Source organism: Onychomys torridus, chromosome X (genome assembly GCF_903995425.1).
Source record: "Onychomys torridus chromosome X, mOncTor1.1, whole genome shotgun sequence".
Classification (NCBI taxonomy): Eukaryota; Metazoa; Chordata; class Mammalia; order Rodentia; family Cricetidae; genus Onychomys; species Onychomys torridus.
This window is the reverse complement of record NC_050466.1, coordinates 28,834,985-28,849,732: the sequence shown is the minus strand read 5'-3', so window position 1 is coordinate 28,849,732 and position 14,748 is coordinate 28,834,985. Positions and strand designations below refer to the sequence as shown.

Sequence of the window (14,748 nt, the reverse complement as noted above, 5' to 3'; positions counted from 1 at the left end):
TTTCCTGTTGGGGGCCAGACTTCCTGCCCTACAGGAGATGATGGGAAGCCAATGATCAGTGTGGGGAGAGCTGTGGGAAACCTTTAAAACATGTAGATATCAATGATTATTTTGTCTGAGGCTAGCACTATAACATAATCATAAGAATATGCATCAAAATGTTTATAATGCCCTTTCATTTATGCTATTCTATTTGTTTCTCACTACAACTCTTGGTTTTGTTATTGAGGAAACTGAGTCTCTTAAGTATCTCTGCGTGGCTTGCTCAAGGTCATACAGCTAGTGAGTTTCTGAGCCAAGAATCCTAGTAGTCCGGCCTCCACATCCATAGTTCCTTTCAATATAATATAACACTTTTGTTAAATGCCAAAACAGCCTTTTTCAGGAAGATCATCTTTCTGGATTCTCCCATCCCTACCATCTACTGACCCAGACAGGACACTCAGAAAGCTACCTTAAGTGCAATAGGAAGAAGATTGTTTAGGAGAAATATAACAACCAGAGCCGTGTCCTGTCTTGATAACTAGCAGCAGGGACTAATATTTGACCAAGAAGTAGTGCCAGCCTGATGCCATGTACTTCGTGGTGTGTCCCTTCCCCCAACTCTAAAATACAGAACCAATGTACATGCTATATTCCCCCTCACAGGGACACCCTATGAGCACCAACCATTGCACTCAAGCCAGAGGTAGTATCCACAATGGCCCACCCACCACAGGCTATCTAGGTGTAGCATAGAGACCTAGGAACAACACTGGATTGGGTCCTGCCCTCCTGACACTTAGCAGACAAAGGAGGACATTTGAGGGTCCCAGGGTAATTGGGCCTCCAAACCAACCTTGGACTAAATCCACAAGGATAATTATGTTAATTCTCTGCTTTGTTCTGCAATCAAATGCCTTGTCTCTCTAGTAAAACAGCATAGCCCTATGACAAAAAAAGAATCCTGCTGATTGAGATCTTCAGAATTATCAGAATGAAGCAAATTGGGAGCTTCTGGTTGTCCCTTCCTTTTGAGCACCTCAGTCAATTGAAGGTTAAGTCAGGTGTGGAAAGCAGCATCTCAGGACAGCAGAACAGTTCATTTTAAGTCACCCGAGTTGAAAGGGGATGGATTAAGGGAGCGGTACATACGAAGCCTTAGTAGGCACTAATGTATTACTATTTGGGTTCCCCACCGTTTCACTTTACACTGCCCATCCTCCATTCTCTCCAAACTCTATGTTCCATCTGTGTTTCACTTTCTTGTTCAACATTCCATCCTGTTTCACTTTGTGTTCCAGGGGCAGGTAGCGTTGGGGAGGGTTTCTTGCCCCGATTTGTCATTTGCAAATCTCAGCAAATAACAAATAACAAGCCCAGGTGCAAGCAAACTTAATGCTTGCAGATGCACCCCTGCAGCAGGTTGAGTGCTGCTGGCTAAGTGCTAGCTCCCTGAGAACAAACATGCTTGAGGAAGGCCAGGTCTCTGCCCTCTCTGCACCCCTAGTCTAAACAGAGAGACATTGTGTCTGGTTAAACTTAACTCTGTAAACAGCCAACAAACTTTCTAGATTTTGTTGCAAAAGTGGGGAAAATGAGGAAGAAGGCTAAGATCACCTCACAGACCTCACCAGGGCAAGCCACTCAATCCTCCTACCTCTCCCTCTTTCCCCTAATGCTAGATTAACTAATTGTTTTGTTGTTTCGTTTGTTTTTGAGACAGGATCTAACTGTATAGTCCTGGTTGACATGGAGGTCACTATGTAGGCCAGGCTGGCCTCTAACTCACAGAGACCTGTCTGCCTTCCCTGTAAGTGCTGAGATTCAAGGCATGTGCCACCCAACTGGTCTAACATGGTTCTTAATCAAGCAAAACCTTGTAACACAGGCTTGTAATCCCAACATTCAGGAGCCTGAAGCAGGAATACATTCAAGGCCCCAGTCTGGGCTACTTGAGACCCTGTCAGGAAAAAGAAAAAACTGATGGGCTGTAGTGGTGCACGCCTTTAATCCCAGCACTCAGGAGGCAGAAGCAGGCAGATCTCTGAGTTCAAGGCCAGCCTGGTCTACAGAAAGAGTTCCAGGACAGCATGGACTACACACAGAGAAATCCTGTCTCAAACAAGCAAACAAACCACACAAAACCAAAACAGAACACCTAAAAACAGGTAGTGCTAAAGGTAAAAAGGATCCTAAAAAAGATGGGGCCTGGAGAGATGGCTCAGAGGTTAAGAGCACTGGCTGTTCTTCCAGTGGGTCCTGAGTTCAATTCTCAGCAATTGCATGGTGGTTCACAACCATCTATAAAGAGATGTAGTGCCCTCTTCTGATGTGCAGGCAGAACATTGTATACAAAACAAATAAATCTTGAGAGAGAGAGAGAGAGAGAGAGAGAGAGAGAGAGAGAGAGGGAGAGAGAGAGAACATACTACTTTTGCTGAGGACCTGAGTTCAGTTTCCAGCAACGACATCAGGCAGCCACAGCCATCTATAATGCCAGTTCCAGGGGATCAGACACTGTCTTTTGAGACCCTCTGGCACCAGCACTCACATGTGTGCAGAGGTACATACATATACATAGAATTAAAAAGTAATTAAATCTTGAGAAAAAAGAAATGATGAATGTTCCTCAAAAAACTAGCCGTGGCTACTCACTAAAGACAAAATAAAGTCTATGAGCCTTGCCTTGGCTTTCAGGGTTCTCTAAATTAGACTGTGGTCTCGTTTACTTCCATATTCCTCCCAAGCCCTCTATTCGGCCTAAACCTGACCTTCTTGCCATTTCTTAGGCGGTACACACACTTTTGGGAGGCTTGTTGCAATTTCTCTTTTTTATACTGCTCTTTCATGAGCTGCTCCTGACAGGCCACTGCGACCATACTTAGCTTGTCCTCTTAGTTAGCACCTCTCTCTGTTTGTTTTTCCAAATACATCTTAAAAGTCTTTGGATGAAGAAGCACCAGTGTTTCTCATCTGTGTATCAGCTCTCTGCCTCTACCTTCACCATCTCTCACTCTGGCATTCCACAAGACTTCAACAAATGCCTGTTAAGTCAATGAATGGGTGAGACCCAATCCATTTCCTTACCTTACAGTGAGAGAGCTGACTTCCTTTTAGTCAAAAAGACATTTTGTTAGTTTGTTTTGTTTTGAGACAGGGTTTCACGATACCCAGGCTGAGGATGACCCCTGAACTCTTGATCCTGCCTCCACATCTCAAGTGCTAGAACCGTAGGAATGCACACCTTGCCCAACAATCTTAATATCTTTTTTAAAAAGAGTTTTTTAATTATGTGTATATGTGTGATGTGTGCATGCGTGCATGCGTGTGTGTGTGTGTGTGTGTGTGTGTGTGTGTGTGTTTGGATATGTGCACTTTAAGTACAGGAACCCTTGGAGTCCAGAAAATGGCATTGGATCCCCTAGAACTAAGCACCCTATGTGGGTGCTGGGAATCAAACTCAGGTCCTCTGGAAAGAACAGGAAGTGCACTTACCAAGTCTCTTTGTACCTTTCTCTTCCCATTTAGTGGCTATATACACAATCTCTGAAGTTAAACAAGTATATAGGTATTGTGAATTTTCACTCTGCCATATATTGGTGGTAACATCTTGAATATTGAAGTTTTCTCTCTCAGTTTTGTCTTCTTGACAATGTGAACATATAAGTACCTATTGAATGATGTAAGAATCAAATGGGTTATTTATTTTTAAGCACGTAAAACATAGTCTGACAGCTACTGGATACGCCATGACAGTTTTGTGACAGTGTCTTACTGTGTAGCCTTGGCTAGCCTGAAACTTTCCCTGTAGATCAGACTGGTCACTAACACATAGACCTATGCCTGCCTCTGCCTCCTGAGTTCTGGGATTGAAGTCATATGCCACCACACCTGGCCCATGATATTGTTGTAATTTTTTTTCCTTTTAGATTTATAAGCTGGACAGCGAAGGTACATGCCTTTAATCCCAGCACTCAGGAGGCAAGGCTGGTCTGGTCTACAGAGGAAGTTCCAGGACAGCCAGGGCTACACAGAGAGACCGTGTCTCAAAAAGAATAGATTTTTAACATTTTATTTTGTATGTGTGTGTGAGTGTTTTGCTTATATGCTTATCTGTGCACCACATGCTTTCCTGATGCCCAGGAGGTCTGAAGAGAGTGTCAGAGTCCATGGAACTGCAGTTACAAGTGGTTGTGATCTGCCATGTTGGTTTTGGGACTCAAACCTAGGTCCTCTGCAAGAACAAGTGCTCTTAACTACTGAGCCCGCTCTCTAGGGCCCCATGATCATTTTTTCAAATAGGAAGAGTCATGGAAGGCTCTTGAGAGTCAAGAGAAGAGTCAAGAGAATTGGCTCAGTGGTAGAGCACTTGCTATTCTTGCAGAGGACCCAGGTTCAATTCCCAGCACCCAGTCTCAGGGTTTCCAACATCCTTTTCTGATCTCTTGGGGCAACAGGCATGCATATGGCTCACACTTATACATTCAGGCAAACACTCATGCACATAAGATAGTAAAATCAGGCACTAAGAATGTGAGAATATCTGTTTCATTTGAGCACAGAGCTAAGCACACAGCCTGAACATAAAGAAAAAGATGTACTGGATGTGGTGGTGTACAACTTTTATTCCATTACTCATGAGGCAGACAGAAGTAGTCTGCTCTCTGTGAGTTCCAAGCCAGCCAGGCCTACACAGTAAAATCCTATCTAATTTTAAGAAAGGAAGAAGAAGAAAGAAAAGGAAAAGGAAAAAAAGCAAAAAGAAAGGAGCTGGAGAAAAGGCTCAGTGGTTAACGGTGCTTCTGCTCTTCTGTCCTGGCAAAGGATCTAAGTTTGGTTCCCAGCACCTGCACCCACACTGGGTTGCTCACAATGACCCCCAACTCCAGAGGATCCAACACCTTCTTCTGGACTCCACTGGTACCCACACTCACATGTGCATGTACCCACACACATACACCTAATTAAAAATAAAAGTAAATCTTTCTTAGAAAGAACAGAACAGGGAGATTGTCAAAATGGCACTTGCATGAAGTTTGATGACCTGAGTTCAAACCCCAGGAGGGCAGACTCCCAAAAGTTATGCTTTGACAGCCACATGTACCTGCATTCACACACACACACACACACACACACACACACACACACACACACACAGACACTAATAATAATAATAATAATAGTGTTGATAAAATAATAACAACAATAATAATGATAGGTCTTATTTGGAGTTATCTTTATTTGTGTGTGTGTGTGTGTGTGTGTGTGTGTGTGTGTGTGTGTGTGCGCGCATGCTGGAGTTACAGGCAATTGTGGGTCAACTGGCTCAGGTGCTGGGACTTGAACTCTGGAACTCTGGAAGGTCAGGAAGCATTCTTAACCACTGAGCCTTCTCTCTGGCCCATTAAAATTTTTTTAATAAGAAAGGTATATTTTTGGCAATGGGAGTGGGATAAAACTGACCAAGACTTACCATAAAGATACTACTGAGTCAAATTTGGTGGCACACACCTTTAATCCCAGCACTGAGGAGGCAAACATCTGAGTTTGAGGTCAACTTGATCTGCATGGCGATTTCCAAAACTACTACCTCTTCCCTACAAAGGTACTAAAGAATATTGAGAAATGCATTCATAGAGGGAGCCTATGTGAGTGAGTGCTCACCTAATTTCCCAGAATTTTTTTTTCCAAGACAGGGTTTCTCTGTGTAGCTTTGGTGCCTGTTCTAGAACTCGCTCTGTAGACCAGGCTGGCCTCAAACTCACAGAGATCTGTCTGGCTCTGCCTCCCGAGGGCTGGGATTAAAGGCGTGCACCACCACCGCCCGGCCAATTTCCCAGAATTTAAATGGTTCCATTTTTCTTTTTGTGGCAATGGTTCTATCTAGGTTTAGGTGGGTGATGTTGTGGTTGTGGCTGTGGTGGTTGTTGTTGTTTGAGGCGGTCTTAACCTCTGGTATCCCAGGCTGGCCCGCTGGAGGTTGCTGTTGTAGCACAGGCTGCCTTCAAACTCTTGATCCTCTTTGTCTCCCTCCTGAATATTAGGATTACAGGCATGAACCACTTTGCCTAGGGAATCTCCTCTATAATCTTAGAACTCAGTGCCCTGATAAACAAGCATTAGCCATTTTTAAAAGCCTATAGCTTCTGGTATTCCCATATATACCGTTCTGGTCATCATGAGCTTACACCCAACCTCTTGTCTACCTGCACAGATGCTTTAAGCCCTACTCCCATTAAAGTTTTATTCTAGTACCATTGCCTCTGAGAAGCTCATTCATTCTTGAACTCTTTTTTTTTTTACTTTTAAATTTCTTTATTAATTTCAAATCATGAAAAAAAAATTTCTTTCTAAAATGGATTAAATTGCCATGCTGATAGGAATGTTTAGAATTAAATGTGCCCGCCGGTGGTGGTGCAATCCCAGCACTCGGGAGCCGAGCCAGGCGGGTTTCTCTGAGTTCAAGGCCCTCCTGGGCTACAGAGTGAGTTTCAGAAAAGGTGCAAAGCTACACAAAGAAACACTGTCTCAAAAATAAACAAAAAAATTAAATGCAACAATAAACAATGTTTAAGTAGAAACTGTTAAGTGGAAACACCAAAAGTTTACAGAAAAAGTACTTCACTAAATACAAGCTTGTAACAGAGTAGCCATTTATGAGCTCAGAGAAAACGTTTTTGTTTGTTTGTTTGTTTGTTTTTCGAGACAGGGTTTCTCTGTGTAGCTTTGTGCCTTTCCTGGAACTCACTTGGTAGCCCAGGCTGGCCTTTAACTCACAGAGATCCGCCTGGCTCTGCCTCCCGAGTGCTGGGATTAAAGGCGTGCACCACCACCGCCCGGCAGAAAACATTCAATTTTTAAGGCATGAGGCAAAGTCATAGTGATTGTCATGTTCCGGTGTCTGGAAAGGCCCGTTTGGCCTCATCTGTTGCTCCCTAGTCTTCCTCTTGACTTCCATCACCTGCCCTACAAATTTCCCAACATTCTCTCACTCTTCATTGTGATCGGCAAGTCTATTTGGTATGGCCCAGGGAAAATTAGGCACAAGTTGCCTGACTGGTCCCCTTCTGATACTTTCCCCAGGATTCTTGTTTTCAACTTCTTCCAAGTGGTGAGATTTTTTTTTAAAGATTTATTTATTGTGTATACAGAAGAGGGCGCCAGATCTCATTACAGATGGTTGTGAGCCACCATGTGGGTGCTGGGAATTGAACTCAGGACCTCTGGAAGAGCAGCCAGTGCTCTTCACCTCTGAGCCAGCTCTCCAGCCGCCAAGTGGTGAAATTCTTCTTCACTTTGCTTGGAGGCCTTCCCTCTTTTGTTTTCTTTTTCTTCACTTGCACAGCGAGATCTTTTATGACTTGTTGCTCTGTGGACGCCATTACTGGGGGGGGGGGGGGGGCTATCCTTGCCTTCTCCCCCTCCTGGCGATGCTCACCACTAGGTACGCTGAGAAGCTAGACTCCTGGGAGCTGCTCTGCTCCTGCACCCCACTGGTGCTGCTGGGTCCAGCGCTCTGCACCACCAGGAACAGGTGCCTCAGCCAGGGATGGTGGGCTAGAGGGAGTGAGCAAGGCCATTCTGGAACTCTTGACCCACAGCTAAAAGGGAGCACTCTATGAATGTTTGGGGATTGACTGATAGATAAGTCCTTTTCTGTGAGGGCAATGTGGGCATGGGTGCCCTCAAATCTTGTCTGCCATGCCTCCTACTAACCCTCCACTCCATTTGTCAAACCAAGTACCTACATGGTGATGCCAAGGCTTTTCAGTGACCATCTTATCTCTTAGACATTTATTGGTTTTTTTTGGTTCTTTGTTGTTAGTTTTGTGAGACAAGGTCTCAGTCTGTAGCCCAGGCTGGCCTCAAATTTGCAATCAGCCTCCTAACTCAGTCTCCTGATTGTTGGGATTACAGGCATAAATCACCACACTCAGCACAAGGATCTCTAAGTATCTGGAGAGCAAAATCCATGTTTTCCTGTGTCTTCCACAAGCCCCCTGCCTAGAGCTTCCAGTGTTAATAACATTGGATAAGCACATAGTTTTGCTGCTTTGGATAACTCATTAAAGATATTATCCCTCCCCCCCCACCCCTGTGTGTGTGTGTGTGTGTGTGTGTGTGTGTGTGTGTGTGTGTACATATTCTTTTGTCTGTTCTTTCTCATTGAATTGTAAGAGATACTAGAAAAATTCATCACCCATTTTCTGAGTAAAGTAAGGAGATAATTCAAAAACAAATAAAAACCTGGAATTGGAATTATTTTCAAAATCTAGATAATGAATACTCTACCTTCAAGTACACATCCAGTCTATATTTTTACATCAAATTTTCTCAAAACTTAATATACATCATAGTCACCAAGGGGTGAAGACAGGGAACCTGATACAATTCCAAATTATCGGTATGAGGTGTGTACCTCAGTGGTAGAGCATGTGCCTAGTGTGTGCCAGGCTCTGGTTTTGAAACTCAGCACCAAAACAATTCAGATTCCAAAGGCCTCTCCCCAGTCAATGTTGTACTGAATTGGTCTGAGGTGGTTCCCTCTCTATGATCAACTGTGCCTTTAGTTTGTTTGGTTGTTTTTTTTTTTTTTTTTTTTTTTTTTTTTGGTTGGTTTGTTTGAAACCAGGTCTCAGGTACTCCAGGCTGTCCTCAGACTCCAGATAGTTGAGGAATATCCTAAACTTCTGATCTTCATGCTTCTACTTCACAAGTGCTGGGACTGCAGACATGAGCCACTATACTCGGTTTATGGGGTACTGGGGATTGAACCTAAGACTTCCTGCATGCTAGGCAAACAATCAACTCAGCTACATCTCCAGCTGTGAGTGTGTATGTAGGAAGAACCTTGTGTGTTCTTTTGCAGAGGCTGTCTACCTTGTTTATTGAGACAGGACCTTGACGCAGAATTTGTTGACTAGGCCAGACTGGTTGGCTGCAAGCTCCAGGGATCCATCTCTCTAAACCTCCCCATCACTAGAACTACAAGTGCATACTACCACACTCAGCTTGGTAGATGGGCTCTGGGGGCTGAACTTGGGTCCTTATACCTGTATGGTAAGCACTTCAACAACTGAGTAATCTCCTTTATGGGATTTTGTTTTGTTCTGGGTTTTTTATTTGTTTGTTTGTTTTGTTTTTGTTTTTGTTTTTGTTTTAAGCTGAGGATCGAACCCAGGGCCTTACGCTCTACCACTGAGCTAAATCCCCAACCCTGTTATTTTGTTTTTTACAGATAGAGTCAGGATCTCTATCTGTAACCCAGACTGGCCCGGAACTCACTATGTAGCCCAGGGTAACCTCAAACTCAAGGCAATCTTTCTGCTTCAGCCTCCTCAGTTCTGGTATTATGGCTATGCACCAACATATTCCACTTCAGTAGGCTCAGTTGGCACACTGACATTTATGGACTGCACTTTGGGTGACACTGAGCATTTTTCTTTTATTTCTTTATTTTTTAAAAAATTAAATTATTATTTGAATCAAGTTATCTATCTATCTATCTATCTATCTATCTATCTTTCTATTTGAGACAGGGTCCCAATACATAACCCTGTCTGGCATGAAACATGGACCAGGCTGGTCTCGAACTCAGAGATCCACTTCACTCTGCCTCCCAAGTGCTGGGATTAAAGGTCTGTGCCACCTGTGTTGGTGGCTCAACAGTGGCTCTTCATATCCCACTCCTCTAAGCCTCTGATCAGCACCATTAATTTTCTTTCTGTTTCTAAGGATTTACATTTTCTTGGTATTTCATGATAACCTTTTGCTTTGGATTTCTTTCACTCATCACGTTTTTAAGATTCATCCATGTTGGTGTATGTATCCGTATTTCATTCTTGTTTTGAAAGAATGTGTCTGTGCTTCACACATTCAGGTGCCTGAAGAGGCCAGAATTGTCAGACCCCTTGGACGTGGAGTTGCAGGTGATTGCTAGAAATCGTTCTTAGCCTGTGAGCTATCTAGTCAGCCCTCAATGTTTAATTTTTATATGACTGGATAATATTCCATTGTATGCATAGACACTGATTTATTTATTTCCTGCTTGTAAGGTTTTGTATCTGTTGGTTTGGGGTTTTGTTCTTTGATTAGTAGATTCCGTTTCATGTAGCTAAGTCTGGCTTTGAACTCCTGATCCTCCTGCCTCTACCTCCCAAGTGCTGGGATTATAGGCTTGCTCTTTTTATTTTTGTTTGTCTGTTTTGAGACAGGGTTTGTCTATGTTTCCCTGGCTATTCTGAGAGTGGCTATGTACCCCAATTCTCTTGCCGCAACCTTCCTGGTTCTATGATTACAGGTATAGTGCCATCATGCCTGGCTTTCATAGTATCTTATTGTTTTTTGCTTTGTTTGTTTGATTTTTATTGTGTGTGTGTTCATGCTTGTGCATGCATGTTTGGGTGCACATGTAAATGTGTCCAGTTGTTTGGTCTTTTTGAGACAGAGCTTCTTATAGCCCAGGCTGGGCTTGAACTCACTAAGTATTGAAAGCTGGCCTTGAACTTTTGATCCTACTGCCTCTACCTCAGGCATGAGATATCACACCCAGCTGTTTGTTTTTGAGGTAATGTCTCATCACGTAGTCCTAGACATCATAGTACTCACTGACCTTGAATTTGCAATGATTCTTCTGCCTTTGCCTTTTGAGCACTGGGATTATAGATGTGTACCATCACATCCAGCTTGATTTGGAGACAGGAGCTCTCCTGAGTGCTACACCTAGTGAGTTTCTCTTTCTTTCTTTCTTTCTTTCTTTCTTTCTTTCTTTCTCTCTCTCTCTCTCTCTCTCTCTCTCTCTCTCTCTCTCTCTCTCTCTCTCCTTCCTTCCTTCCTTCCTTCTTTTTTGTTTTGGGTTTTTCTTCCTTTTTTTCTGACACAGGGTTTCTCTGTGTAACAACCCTGACTGTCCTGGAACTCACTCTGTAGACCAGGTTGGCCTCAAACTCATAGCTATCCACCTGCCTCTGCCTAATGAGTGCTGGGATTAAAGGCATGCACCACCACTGCCCAGCTTCTTTTTCATTTTAAAGTTATTTCTGTGTGTGCATGTGTGTACATTTGTATGGGTGCACATGCCATTAAACACATGTAGCAGTCAGAGGTCAACCTGCAGGAGTCAGCTATCTCCTTGCGACTATGGGTCCTGGTGACTAGACAAGGATGGTGAACCATCCTTCCTGCCTCTCTCTCTCTCTCTCTCTCTCTCTCTCTCTCTCTCTCTCTCTGAGAGTGAAGGTTCTCATATGTAATCCAGCCTGGCTTCAACATTGTTATAAAGTCAAGGATGACTTTGAACTTCTGATCCTCCTGCCTCCACTTCCATATTCTGGAAATACAGACATGCACCACCACATGAGGTTTTGTGTAGTGCTGAGAATAGAACCCAGGGCTTCATTTATGCTGGTCAAGAACCCTACCAACAGAATTACATTCCCAGCCAGGCAGTAGCACATACCTCTATTCCCAGCACTCAGGAAGCAGAGGCAAACGGATCTCTGTGAGTTTGAAGCCAGCCTGTTCTACAGAGGGAGTTCCAGGACAGCCAAGGATACAGAGAAACCCTATCTTGAAAAACCAATAAATAAATAAATAGATAGATAGATAGATGGATAGATAAATAAATAAATCACCAAAACCCTCCCAGAAAACAGTTATAAAATACAAAAATACAAATAAAACTTCTTTAGAACTAAGCTTGTACACTGAAGTCACTTAACTCCAGAAAGTTTGTGTATAATTTTACTATGTTTTATGAAACTTGAGACATAATCATCAGATATTCATACATACAAGCAATTATGGATCGAGAATACTCTGAGACCCATAGGCTTCAAATCTCTGAAAGACACCCAATAATCAAAGAAACACTCTAAAATTGCTCTGTAGGCTGTGCTAACAATCTGAATATGGGTTCAGGCATGTTTCAAAGACGTTCAAGCAGCTAAACAAAATAAAGAATTTGAGGCTATTGTCTGATGGTGGTGGTGACACACGCCTTTAATCCCAGCACTGAGAAGGCAGAGGCAGGTGGATTTCTGAGTTTGAAGCCAATCTGCTCTAGAGAGGGAGTTCCAGAATAGCCAGGGCTACACAGAGAAACCCTGTCTCAAAAACAAAAAACAAAAACAGAAAGAAAAGAATTGGAGGCTACCTTTCACTAAATAAGAAAATTCTATTGGGCCAAAGAGAAGGCCCAGCAGTTAAAAGCACTGGCTGCTCTTCCAAAGCACCCAGGTTTAATTCTCAGCACCCATGTGGCACCTCACAACTGTCTGTAGCTCCAGGGGACCCAACATTCTCACACAGACATACACACTAGAACATGTAAAATTGATAAATAATTTTTTAATTCCAAAATCAGTTATTTAGAATTCTTAAAAACCTGGCACTGGAGAGATGGCTCAGCAGTTAAGAGCACTTACTATTTTTACAGAGGACCCAAATTTGTTTCCCAGCGCAAATATGGCTGTAACTCAAATTCCAGGGGGTTTGAAGCCCTCTTCTGACCCCTGAGGATTCCTGCAGGCACATACATCCATACATCCAGACACACATACAACTAAAATATAAACAAATACATTTAGAAAAAAGAAACAATTTAAATCTGGGCTATGAAATGGCTCAGTGAATAAATATGGTTTGCCAGAGGAACTGGAGAAATGGCTGAGAGGTTAAGAGCACTGGCTGCTCTTCTAGAGGACCTGAGTTCAGTTCCCAGCACCCACATGGTGGCTCACCATCTTCTGTACCTCCAGTTCCAGGAGATCCAATGTCTCTGGCCTTCACAGACACCTGCACTCATGTGCATATACCCACATGCAGAGACACACCTACACATAATTTAAAATTCATAAAAATGGTTTGCCACCAAATCTGCTAAGTGCCCAAATGTTATAGTTAACTAGAACTTCACTAATAACTTGACACCAATAACAGCTCCTAACTGTCCCTTGAAAGGCTGCTTCCTAATCTGGATGTCTTGCAGAGGCCTTTTAGACCTGGTGTTCTCTCTGACAGAGCCCTAGGTGAGAATACTATTCCAACACAACACCAATCACATGTTATTTTTTTCTCCTGATTTCTCAAGGGTGTGGACCCAAGAGGGGAAAATCCTGGCTTACATCTTCTCTGGAGGTTAGTGATACATAGGAATGATGTTCTGAGCATCATCCTCTCCAGAAATATCTATTGTTAACCAGTTAGATACCAGACAAACAGAGTGGATTCAAATCCAGTAGCTAGCCCTGACTTAATTCAGTAGAATAAAATAGACATCAAGGAAGGCCTTGATGGGGGAAATATTCTACAAAACATTGCTTGAGAGGTGAAAGGTAAATGGTGAGCACTGAAGACTTCTTCCCTATGATAGCCCTGGGGCCTAAGAGAAGTTTGGCACAGATGGAAAAGAGCTAGACACATGTTTGTTGATTGAATACTGAAAGAGACCTTTGTGGTTTGCAGGTGCTTATGGGGACGTTGTGTAAATGGAGAGTGGAAGGACATGTCAGGACCTACATAAACTATGTTTGTCTGTGTGTAAAATTTCCTCCCAATCAAGCCTGAAATGCAGATTCCTCTGAGCTTACTGTATATTTTATTCTATTCTACTGAACTCAATTCAGAAGGACTTAGGAGTGGTATAGTACTGTGAGGAGCACTTATATAAAAGTATGTTTGAAAAGATAAACAGGCCGGATGGTGGTGGCACACTCCTTTAACCCAGCACTTGGGAGGCAGAAGCAGGCAGATCTCTGTGAGTTCAAGGCCAGCCTGGTCTACATAGTGAGTTCCATGACAGCCAGGACTACACAATGAAACCCTACCTCCAAAACAAAACAAAAAGATGGGCAGGAAACTCCAGTTTACTCACCAATTATTGGATTTATGAGGTCTAAATGATTCCTTGTATGTGCCACTTGACCAGAGAGACGTCTATCTGTAGGCTAAGAAAATAAACTTACACATAGAGAAGACACAAACACATTTTATAATACAGTAAACTTTAGTCAAAATCCAAATAACCCATCATGTGCAAAAAAAAAAAAATTCTCTTCTATTTGTGTCGAGCTCTGAGGGTGACAAAAGGCTTCTCTACTGACAACCCTGTTTGTTGATTAATGTTTGGAATGCTTCTGAGAATTCTAGGGGACCTTCTAAAGAGTCTCCAAGTCATGGTGTATGTAATGTGAGTGGCCCCTGAACACCAGGCCTCTTGACATGGCAGACACCAAAGGATGTTTCAGACTTCCAGGGGCATGCCAATCTTGAGGGACTGGGCTGGTAGGACACCACTCCTTCAGCTGAAAAGAGCCGAGACTCATTTGTACAAAATTGTTACTTGTGGCAACCACAGAAGAGGCCAGAGGATTGGAATGTCCTCCCCTGATTTCCTTCCATCAGTGGTTCAATCAGCGGACACTGAGCGCTTGAGTTCATGGTCTCAGCTTGTTCAAAGCTGAGTGTTGAACAAGACTATCTCCTAGACCTCCCTTGCTGTGTGATCTGCGATGTCTTCTTCAAGTTCCTCCCTCTTATTCACACAACCACACGTTACCAGGGTTCAAATGTTGAGTGAAGGGGGTCTATGCAAATCGTTCTCTCCTTCCTTCTCTCCTCTCCTCTCCTCTCCTCTCCTTCTCTCCCCTCCCCTCCCCTCTTCTCCTTCCCCCCCCCCTTTCTCTCTCTCTCCTTCTCTCTCTCTCTCTCTCTCTCTCTCTCTCTCTCTCTCTCTCTCTCTCTCACACACACACACACACACACACA

The 14,748-nt window shown here is 43.2% G+C and overlaps 1 pseudogene; it reads right to left on the bottom strand.

Annotated features, from left to right (window-relative positions):
- Window positions 1–6,832: 6,832 nt before the first annotated feature.
- LOC118574588 lies at window positions 6,833–7,364 on the bottom strand (annotated as a pseudogene).
- Between the last annotated feature and the right edge of the window lie 7,384 nt (window positions 7,365–14,748).